Source organism: Xiphophorus hellerii, chromosome 18, assembly GCF_003331165.1.
Source record: "Xiphophorus hellerii strain 12219 chromosome 18, Xiphophorus_hellerii-4.1, whole genome shotgun sequence".
NCBI classification, from domain to species: domain Eukaryota; kingdom Metazoa; phylum Chordata; class Actinopteri; order Cyprinodontiformes; family Poeciliidae; genus Xiphophorus; species Xiphophorus hellerii.
In genome coordinates, this window is record NC_045689.1 from 7,842,537 (window position 1) to 7,854,748 (window position 12,212).

At 37.0% G+C, this 12,212-nt stretch overlaps 1 protein-coding gene across 1 annotated transcript in view; it reads right to left on the minus strand.

Moving 5' to 3' along the window:
* tenm4 (teneurin transmembrane protein 4) overlaps positions 1-11,122 on the minus strand; it is a 222,679-nt gene extending 211,557 nt beyond the window's left edge. The window contains 1 exon segment of the mRNA XM_032545202.1: positions 10,683-11,122. The gene's annotated coding sequence lies outside the window, so the exon portion shown is untranslated.
* Between the last annotated feature and the right edge of the window lie 1,090 nt (positions 11,123-12,212).

Sequence of the window (12,212 nt, forward strand, 5' to 3'; positions counted from 1 at the left end):
GCCTATATAATCCATCACTAAACTGAAGCACATTTTAAATAAATATACCTTTTAAAGTTGATGATTACGAACTTCTAATTAGTATTGCATGACATTTTGCTTTTCCTGGGGCATAAATACAATATGACACAAAGGCAGATTTCTCATAGCCAATGGTCAACAACTAATGTCTATATTGCCAACCCTTAAGGAACATACAGGAAATAGCTCAGTGTTAAATAACTACAGAGAAGGGTGGCATATTAAGGCAACCAAGTCTCCATAACAACCATAAAAAAATTTAATACCATCTTGTTGTTTGAGTTATGCCACATAAATAGTCTTTTCTGTACCACCGCACGAATGTAAGCATGTGGGAGATGCTGGGACTTTAATTGGAACTGTGTTCTTTTGTCAGATGAAACTAAGTTTGAGTTTTTCAGCCGCAAACACTCCAGGTTGGTTGACCAACAATGAACAAGTGGAAAAGCTTCACGAGTAAGAACTTTGCATCGTCAGAAACTGAATTTGAATAAGTTATATTTGAATTTGCATTGCTCCAATGGAATCTGAATTCCTCAACTTGAATAAATGCTTTTAAAATACACTTTTGAATTAGCGTAAGTTGAAATCCAATGTATTGGTTTGGAAATTATTGTCACTCAATTGAAACTGAATTACTTCCTATTGAAAATTGAACTCTGGAATGCTTTGGTTCAGTTCTCACCATTTAATTTCAGCTGTACAATTCAGCTTTTGTGGGTCCTTGAGAAAGCCACAAAGTAATCAAGCACAGACTGACACAACAAAACCTTCAATGACTATCAAAGTCAGTATACTTAAACTCTTAAATATTCCTCAAAAATATGTAATATATATACTAATAAAATAGACTAAATGCAAATACAAAGTACAGCTAGCAGTAGGAAATATTAAAAATATTAAAACATAGAACTTTTTTTCCGAAAGCCAAATAACATGTACTTATTAGTAGAAATCTTCAGTGTAAGAATAAAAAGACGAGAATATTTTAAGATTTGAGACATTTTTATCTGGAATGCCAGTAAATGTGGCACTGTATACAAGCATGCATACTCCTGCAAAAAAAAAAAAAACAAGTGTAAAGTACAGGTAGGTTACCCGTGCTTTGCATCCAAGTACAGGTTTTAGATCCTCATACAAGGCTACAGATGTGGTGGTCTATTATAATTCCAAACATTATGCTGCCATATTGGCTGCTAACTGTATATGCTGCTTTGTCAACTGTAAATCACTAGGGTTTAATTACCTGCAAATTGACTGCTGTTTCACCGTCTTGCATAAGATTGTCCTGGTCATGATGAAATGCCACTTGGGAGTCTGTTCTGATGGGAGGATTCCAAGATGCAGATAATAAAAGATGCCACTTTGTTAGTGTGATAGCTGTAAGGAACGTGATGGCTGTCAACCAAATCTTCCTTCTAATGTTTCTCACAAATGTTGCAAGGACATCTTATCATTCCCGTCACTATTTTTGAAACCAGCATGAGCCGAGGACCTATACTGAAATTGCTTGGGTTTCCTGCCCACTGTGCATGGCTGCAGCAGGCCACAGTATATAGCCACAACATTATGAGTGGGGCAATTTGCTGCAGTGCATTTAACTCAAGTGGTGTAAAACACATTGACCCGACAGCTGGGCTTAGTCAGTCTGCAAGCTGTATTTGGAGGCAGTTTGAAATGGTCAGCCTCAATTTCTCTCCATCAGTGTTGAGTTCTTTAGTGCATGATGGCCAATCGAACACAAAGGTTTGTAAGTTCAGTTCTGCCAAACCTGCTTTGTTAGGTCAAATCATTTCAGAAAGCTTAGTTTGACATTTTATTCTTGAACCATTTAAATGTTGCCCTCTCTCGCCGTTACTTTCATTTCCATTGAATTTAAACATTTTCTAAACGCTTCATCTGCCACGTTTAGAAGGTTGGAGGCATATCACAAAACTTTGCTACATCAGAAAGCCAACATTTTCTAACCAAAGTGAAATATGTGTCATCAACTGTCTCAAAAGCCAGCTTTTATTGTGGCTACAGATTTAAAGATGAGTGATTTAAAGTTGGTACCCCAAGGCTCTAGACTCACTTTTTGCCCTGGTGTCAGAACTTAAAAGAAATTGGACCTAACTTTTATATCCCAGTGAATGTCCATGGTTTCTGTAAAGGCAGAAAGTACCTTTACAGTATGCGCAGACTGAACCTTTGATGTGCACATGCTGGGAAAGTCTCTGTTTAGATCAAATTAGAGCAAATTTACTTGGCTGTCTTGTAAATTTTCAGGTGAACAAAGTTTGGCATTTATGTTAAATCTTTGGTTATTATTTGGTTGCTAAGAATTCTTCAAATGGACATTAATATTCATGCTCTCGTTATGAAGTAGACCGTTTACTCATAAGTTTTATTTCCTCTCATGTTCTCCATCCGTGATAAGGTGCAGCAAATATTGTTTATTCCTTACCCACAATGCATCACTGTTCTATAGAATACAATCTAGTGATGTTCTAACTAAAGGTCTACCGTAATCATTTAGGCAAAATCAGCAAAAAAGTTGGCAATACTTGAAGCCATGAATGGAAGGTCAGTTCGAAAGAAGTGCAACCATACAGGTAAGATGTGTAATCAAAACTTTTATCCTGTTGAGGGCGATATATACTACATTGTAACACATTTGTCACTGATACACAGTGGGCCTCAGCATGGTTGAATTTAGCACTTTGGAAGTAGCTTCCACTAAATACCATGTTGGTGTAACGCTTCAACATTAGCAGAATTTATGATTAGTGCTCTAGGGTTAGCGCATCTAACGTTTTAGTAAGCAGTACCCATCATTACCTGGATGTTTTAAGGAAAACTTTTAAATTGTAATTAATTAATCTTGACAAAGATTTAGATTACGAGCTTGTATGAAAAAATAGTTTCATTCAAAAAGCAGCTCTTTAAAAGAAATCATTTCTGAAATGAATAAAAACATCTTGCCTAATAGCACCTGCCTTCCTGTGCATTTGCATACAAAATATTTGACGGTTGAACAGTAAAGTAGCACTCTACATGGCATTTACTCCTTGTATTGTGCTGCAGCAAGTAAGTGACATACAGTCCTGCCAGCCTTTCTCCTGCAGTAAAAGTCTGACAACCTTAAATAAGGACATCCAAGGCCTTGATCATGAAAATGACATCCTTGTGTTCAGGAAACACTCCTCAGTATGCAGGTGCATTATCATCTAAGAATAGTGAGATAAGCTTCAGAAGCAGATTTTTTGCACTTAGTGCTCCTCTAAAATGGTTTCATATTATTTGGCTGTGAACAACCAAGCAGGGCAACCATCAGATCTAATGACTGCACTGAGATGGCTGTTCTTCCCATTACCTTTCCTGAGCCATGTTTAAAAAAAAGGAAATAAGAATTTTAAATGAAGTAGAGCTCATGCTTGACATGCACGCACAAAAAACCGAACGTAAACAGCACAAAACCTTTCAAAATAGACTGGCAATGTTCTAATGGTGTATAAATTTGTACCATATTGAAAAACACTCAAATTGTCCATGAAGCAACTAATTTAAATCTTTTGGACAGTTATCTTTTCTTCCAGAGAGATCTTTAAAAGCTTTTAGAAAACTAATTTTTAAAATCTTTTTTTTCCTTTCAGTCAAATCTAAACATGACAAGTCAGACATTCTCAATAAAAGAGAGGATTTAAAATAAATCTAAGGAAACACAGATGTAAATGGCTTTTGAAAGAGAATTTACAACATGTTTAGACATGTCTGCAATTCACTTGAGAATGAGAGAGAGCAAGACTTTCTACAAACAATAGGAAGACATATCACAGCAAAATTGCTTGATTTCATTTTTTGAGCATTCAACCTTTGTGATGGAACATGCTGGATCTGAAAATGTTGGCAGCTCTTTGAAAAAAACTAAGACATTTTTTTTGCATAGCATTTACTAAAAATGGAAACTAAACATGAGATGTCAGCACTAACATCTGTTAATGTGGCTCAATGAGCCAACTGTACACCTAGCTTAATGCGTCGTTACTGTAACTAGTGTATAAAACACCCTATGTGAAATGAAACAAAACACAGACTGTTGGGGTGGCAAGTAAAGCTTGGTGGCCCACCAGGTTTATACTAGACACTGTGGGAAACTTTATATAATATCTGTAAATATTAGTTATCGGCCACAGCAACAATATTAAAATCAGATTTAGATATTGGCCCAAATTTTTATGTCAGTGCATCCCTACTAAAGATATCTTCTGCTGCAGACAGGCTGAGGACACTCTTGTAAATTAGATTTTTAATCTCAATGAGTTTTTATCCTGATTAAATATTGGTTAAGTGAACTGAAACACACAAAAGCCAGTTAGCAATCTCTGGTCTGTGATTATATTGTTCTTATTTTAAAAATAGGGGCTACACAGGAGCACAGTTGTTAGCACTATTCCCTGGCAGCACGAAAGTTCCAAGTCTTTCTGTATGGAGCTTTGTATTTGGAGTGTGCTTCTTCCCACACTTCAAAAACATGACAGTTCTGTTATTAGGTCTCTCTAAATGCACTTAGGAGTGAGTGTGTGTGCATGCTTGTTTTTTGTGTGTCTCTTATGGACTGGTGAACTGTCAGAAGTGCAACATGCCTCTCACCCAATGACTGCTGGATATCACTACAAGGATAAATGACAATATGCATAGGATGATTCGATGTTTTAAATCAGGTTAAAACTTTACAAAACCAGAAATCGTAAATTAACCTCAAAATTCTGATCAGCACATCTCTAGTTTTGACTCAGATTTAGTCAACCTCCTGCACCTATTGCAACCATTCTAGCAGAAACTCTACTTTTAATAAGCAATTTCTTCATCATACTTGGAGAAAAAATATTTCCATATCTGTAAAGTTCATAAGTACTTGTGAGCATAATGCAACTTTTTGTTGCTTTGACACAGACTTAATACATTAAGATGGTCCACTGAAACCGCCGTGTTCTTACTCCAACTAACCACGCTCAGGTCGATATTTCCACTTTGCTAACTAAACCGTGATCTGTTAGTGGGGAATAATGAGCAGGGTGGGCAGTATGAAAAGAAACCTGAACAGACTGATGCATTCTGGTTGCACTGAGCAGACGAGAATATATCAAAGCAAGGTATGTAGGGCAAAAGACTATGACACCTGTGAATTATCATTTTCTGCAGCAGCAGTAGAAGTGATCTTAAAAATTGCTGCATGAATACTGTGCAATGTCGAACACAAAGAGGAGTCTGTTGCTGCTTGCCCAGGAAGAGAAATCCAATCCTGTGTTTGGGAACTGAAGTACATAATTTCAACCTCAATCTCCCTGCTCAGATACTTTATGTGATTTTGACTTTTAGAACACCATACAGGGATACGATTCTAGTTACCTGAGAAATGAAAGGTTAAACTGCAAAGTCCAAGAAAGATGTTGATCCTTAATGGAAATTATAGTGTTGGATACAAGCACAAATACTGCAAGAATAAGTCCAGCTTTTTGGTTTTTTCTCTCCTACTTTTTTTTTTTGATAGACTTGTAAGCACATATTACAAGAAGCACAAACTGAAGCTTCATTCTTACTTCCATTGTTGCCGTTTTTTCACACATCTTAATTTAGTTTGTACTGCAGTGTTTCATAGAGCAAAAATAGACTTGAGTTTTATCAAAAGATTCACCAATCAGGCCTTCCCAAACTGTTATTGACTTTTCTGTTTTCCTTGAGGTCTGACTACTATATAAAGTTGGAAGTGTAATGTTTATGATATTTTATTTGGATGGCTTTTTTACGCGCAATTTTTGGTAAGCTTCATAGCCTCGATTCCTTCACAACTGAGCTGGCGCATCACAACTTGGCAAACATTAGCAATTGGGCAAAATCAGATCCAATCGTTTAAAACTTAAACAGAGTTCAAGCAACCATTTCTTGATAGTCGAGGGTCCAAAACCTCTGTAAAGCATTGAACAAGGGACTATATTTTACCAAGTTAGGTCAGAAAACAAAGAAAAAGCATAAATGTATGTTTTACAAAGCATGAAAAATATTAGTTTTTAGGATACTACAACAGAAACTGCGAAGTTTTCTCTAAAGACAATGCAAAAAAGCAGTTTCTCTCCACACGTTCCGTTGTCCTTATTCTTCAACAGCTGTTTCACATGGGTGGCATGTGAGAACGAACATGTTCACAGTATTTGCTCTGGATATCTTGTGAATGTTATCCTCCCAGTCATTTAGTAAAAAGCTCTAAAAAGATCAGTGGGTGGGACAACATGCAAACGTAGCAGCAAATCTTCTGCAGCATGCTGTTTAGAATTTGTAGTTTTACACTTTTTTCTGCTGACCTCTATGTTGCTTTTTCACTCTGTTGTTGATATTTCAGACAAGATATGGTTTACTTTTTTTTTTTTTAAACACGGTTTGAATAATGTCAGGTAATAAGAGATATTTCCATGCAAAAGCCAATCAGAGGAAATGTGGGTCTCTAAACAAAGAAAACCAGCAAATCTACAATCACTGTGTCCCTCTAACAGCACATGCTTTAGATTCCTGCAGTGTACTCGACTTGTGATAAATAAGTTGGGTAGTTCTGTCAACATTTAAAAAATGAGGTGTCTCTATGAATGTGCATGGGTCTAAGAGATTAGAGTAAGGTTTTAGTGTCCTATGACGAAGTGTAACCTGTGACAGTCGCTTGATTATTTTTCACTTGATAAAACATAAGACGACAGACTGTAACTTTGACTCGACTCAAGATAATGCTTTCAAATGGAAAATTTACCTCTCCTCTTGCTGCAGTTGGAACATAAATATGTATAAAAAAACATAGAAAAATAGTAAGGTATTGGGTAAAACAAGAATTTAATTAACTTAGAGATATCAAATTAAGTAATTTTCACTAAACTGAGATTAATTTTTTAGGTTATCTAGTCTGAAAGGCAAATGAAAGCCATTTATGGTTCTTTTTCTCTTCCAACTAATCAGGAATATCATTCTTTTCATCATCCACTGTATCCAGTCCCAACACACAGCCAGCGCCTCCCCAGATGACTGTACAGTTCTCATAACAATTATTACTTCAAATACACAGTATCCCACAAGAAACTCCAGGGAGAGAGAATCATTTCATTGTTTCTTCCCCGTCATCCGTCTGCCCTCGTACAGCATTAGCTCAAACACAACAATCGTTTATGGAATATAACAAGGTCCAACTGCAGATTGCGCACCGTCTTACAATCCGCACCTTGTTTCGCAGGAGAACGAGCAGCCGTGCGTTCGGCTCGCAGCGAGACAGCAGCTGAGGTGAAAAGACGAGCAACAGATTTTTCATTTGTGACTACAAAGGCTGGGCCATTCCCCCACTTACCACGCAGGGAGAACTGGTGCTGAGGCGGCTTCTCTGAGCTCATCAACACGACAAAGACGAGAGGGAGAATGCAGCCTTGTTCTGCAAAGGTTAACCTCGAGGGGACCTAACAACTTCAGGCTTCTCATTTGATGCTTCCACCAAACACTCGCCACAGAGGATTGAGGGCCTCTGGATTCCCCTGGATTTAACCTCTAATATCTAAGGTCATGCCCCCTAAACCTCTGCCAATATAGCCAGTGATGGCACTTGTGAGTTCAAACACTCACCCGCTCCCCTTTTCTTTCTTTGGGAATCTTACGTCTGGGTGTCTGTGGCATGTCCTGGGAAAACTTATCTACCATGGCAAAAAACTGCTTTGTATATATTTTTTTAACTCTGATTATAAAACATAATAATAAGAGATCCACCGATCAGACTTTTCCCCGCCGATACCAATTTTTATTTATCTTAGAGCTATAACACATGGGAGAAAAAAAAATGGGTTTGTTGGATTTTGAAACACTGCCTTCATAAAAGACCCTAAGAAAGTTGGGACTTGTTATCAGACAAGAAAAGCATAATCTGTGCATCTCCAATAGGGAAACCCACTTCTAAAATAAAAATAAATGGTGGGAAAGGTAGAGTAAATCTCAAATACAAAAACCTCACTAAGTTTAAATGCAAACATTAAATAAAAATGAAGACTACTGTCACACAGAGAGATACAGCTTTCTGATTTTCATTGAGGTATAACCTGCCAATTATGATTCTAATAGAAAAAAAAAAGTGGAATAGCAATACTATCTCCAGTTATTCATCAAAGTATTTGCCCCTAACCTTTATATGAGTTTTAATTAATTAAAAATGAATTGCATTGAATTACATACTTTGACTGAAAATTGTATGAGTTCTTAGATTCCAGGTATTTACTGGCTAGCTAATAAAATCTTATTTTTCAGTTTTTTTGGCCAATTAAACAAAAACTGTTTAAGAAACTCTAATTAGTAATTATTTTTCAATGGAGGCTGCTTGATTTAAGAAACCAGTCTTCACTTCTTTCTTAATTAATTTAGCTAATAAGAAAAAAAAAACTCCATCCAAATATAATTTCATGTAGGATCAAGGCGTAATCTGCGATCAGCACTCCTCCTACTGCTACACCACTACTGTGAGAGGCGTGTGTGAGCTTATGTGCAAGTCTTACAGCTTGCTAAATCTGAGTGCAACACTGATTTATGCTGTGTTGGGCCCCAAAAACGACGCCCAGAGGTCCTCCTCTTGCCTCTCACTCCCTCCATCTCAAATATCTGTGTGAACTATATTATGCCTTTCAGTTGTCTCAGTTTATTTCATTTAATTTGACTGGCTGGATTGTGACCTCCCTGTGATAATGCAGCTTTAAAGCCCCCCTTCCCCCCGTATGAATTAACAATAAAAAAGTCCATTTGAATTATAATAAATTCAACACTGAATTTCTTATGACTTTAATTATATAGGGGCTATGTGTGCAGTTTCTTCTGATTTATTGAAAACCACAGCATTTCTTGTAGGCAGATCTGTTCATGAATTTTATTCATGTTATTATTATTATGCTGCTGCAGTGAAACTATAAGCTATGCGGTTTTTCCCTATGGGCCTCCTTTCCAGAAGGAGCATACACAATCCAAAAAGTGGAGATGTTATTACACTGAATGCAACAGAAAACCTGAATAGGAACAAGAAATGCACTAATTAGAACACCCAGAAATTGGAATCGGCCAATTTTCCTTGACTAGATTTGATCAGCAATTAGCAGATTAAATGTTGACAAATTAGCAATTTATAGTTAATAAATCCATCAACCAATAGCATGTGTTTTAATCTTGTAAGTATATACACATTTTGCAGGATTTAAACTACTATTTCTATAAATAAAAAAACTTGGAGCTTTTATTTATTTTAGATTAATTCATTGTCAATATTACTGTAATTTGGGATTAACAGGCCAGTGCCTTGAAGAAAATCAATATTAAGCCAAGAAAAGCTTTGATTGGAACCTCTAATAGGAACCCACGATTAGAAATGTAAAAAAAAAAATGGTGGCAAAACATTACAGATGGTGTTGCCCAAATCTAAAAACGGTCAATAGTTTTAGAACCAAACTAAATAGATATGAAGAATACTGACATATATAAACTAATCAAGCTTTCCCAAACCCAACAACTTTATTTTTTTTTTTTTAAGATTTGTAAATGTCAGATAAAAGTTAATCAACATGCAGTAAGCTTAGAGGCGGAAGAAGTACAAAGTTCCTTATGTTTGATCATTTAAAAGAATAAGAATGAATAAATTTTTTTCATTACAGGACTTTCCAATCATTTATTTGGAGCCAACATCTGTAATAGATATAAAATCTGTCATTTTGCAGCATTACACAAGTGAGTTTTATGGCTGATAACTTTTAATTTGTAGTATGACCTCACAATTCTAATTTTGACTTATTCCATTTTGTCCAAATACAATATGACATCAATGGCATCAGTTACCACAGTCTGATTTTTACTGAACTCAAAAGAAGTGCAAAGTACATGCTGTTATATTGATTTATAGCCCATAAATCTCCATTTTGATGCATTATTTAATGTAATGTTTTGATATGTGGATTCTATATTGCATGACTTTGTGTTTTTGTCTTTGTTATGATTTAAAGCACTTTGAAATGCCTTGCTGCTTAAATGTGCTATAGAAATAAAATTGTATTTTATTTTTAATTTTGATTTAACTAATTGCAAAAAAACCGGATTTTTTTTCAAACCTGCAGATCAAGAAAATATCGGCAGATTCCAAGCTCTGATCGATTGATTGGTGCATCTCTGGTGGTATAATGTCGCAGCCTGCCCAGAGAAGCTGATACAGAACACAATGTTGGTCAAAACTGTGAAACATAATCTCTATAAATCCTTAAGATAGATCCCTGCTCTCCATCCATCCTCATTTATTCACCTACTTGTTTTACGTCATTTAGGACACGGTGCACCCACTCTTTCTTTTTGTACCAGGACTTTTTGATCTCCCATATGCATCAGCCTCCAAATCCGCACTGAGCGATTTTGTTGAGACGGGTTGTGAACCCTTTCTAAAGCCGAGGCGCAGGTAAACGCACCGCGCCGCACGAAGCCCCGCTTCAAGGGGGGACAGATGCGAGCAAACCCCGCTGAGTAAGAACAACATCCACCGCCTGTGCTCCGATTGATCATCGCGGCGCCCCGCATTATAGTACTTCTCCGTTCATGCTGCGTGGTACTCTGGCAGATATTACGCTGAAATGTAACCTTACCATTCTGAAGACATGTCCACTGTAGCAGGCCCGTCCCGTTAACAATTCACAAAATGAGTCTGTGAAGCCTTCTTCACTTCGTGTCCTTCTTCTTCTTCTCTCCGACTGGTTTTGATAGTAACCAGAGCAAGCGAGCGTATTTCCACTATACGACGCGGCTACCGCACGGCACGGCAGAGAGCAGTCCTCCTCCTCCTCCTTCTGCGCTTCCAAGGTGCTGCTGCCTCTGCTCCTGCTGCTGCTCACAGCGCACTCAGAGGGGCACACATGGATGAGGAAAGGCAGCCGTCCAAGACGCCCATTAACAAGCACAGCCCTGACTGAACGGCCGTGAAAATCCTCCGGGAGAAATATGCTGAGATAGCCCCTCAAACACGGCACAGGGAGATAAGGTGACACGCCAGCCGATATGCTGGGAAATGGTGAGCTGCGTGGTCCCCCCACTCCCACTACCCACCCTCCTCCTCACGATTTACAATTACGAGTTTGGAGAGGGGATGAGTGAGCCACCGTGCGTGGTCGCCCCCTTCGGTAAAAGCGTCCAAATATCCACCCTTTTTTATTTTATTTTAGAGTATCTGTCATAATCCTATAGGGGGATTTCAGAGTTCAGAGGGGTGACTTTGCGATATTAACCTTGAGCGCATTATTTTTAGTACGATTTCTCCTCGCAATAAGCAACGAAAGGGTTTTCTTCTTAAGATAAGTAAAAAAAATTGTCCTTCATGTACAATTAAAAATATGAAAAATAAATAATATTGTAAATTAGAAAATAATAGTTGATTTAACTAAGCCTCACATAAACACTAGACACCTCTACTTAGGGTTTAATGTAACCCTAAGAAAAAGATAGGATCAGAGCAAAAACTACCAGCTACCTTTTTAAATATTTTAAGGTAACTAACAAGAAGGCAGACATCAAAGTATACCAGGGTTTTCCAAAATTAGGTTTTTAAAACTGTTAAATGTTTGTAATTTCCATGGTTTAAAGATGTTTCATTGACTGTTAGATATGTCTTATGATAAGAATATTGATTTATTATTGTCTCAATGAATTCTAATGATGTCGAAAAAAAACTGACAGTATTAGCAGAAATGTTATTTTTTTACTATTTTCTCTACTCTGTTTCATAAGAGCATAAATATAAGAAATTTCAAAAGTAAGACTAAACCTTCGCAAAACTTTTTTGATATTCTGTTAACTTTGAAAAAGCCATATTGAAATTGTTTTGTTACATTGAAATAAATGCAATTGAAATCACACATGACAGAGTTTGTTCATGCATTAAATCAATAGAAAATTATGGCAGTGATGGACCTAAGCACTTAAATGGGATATAGTCACAGTTCAATCACAGTGCTAGCACTGTGGGTTTCAGTAGAGGAGATGTTAGAGTGTTATTCAGGATTTGGCTGCAACAAGCAGCTACATAAATTTGCAGAGTTTTGGGGAAATTGTAGACAGTGATTTTACAGAAGAGCATAGGATTCAACATTTTCAATTGACAAACTCAACCTTTGATGAACTAT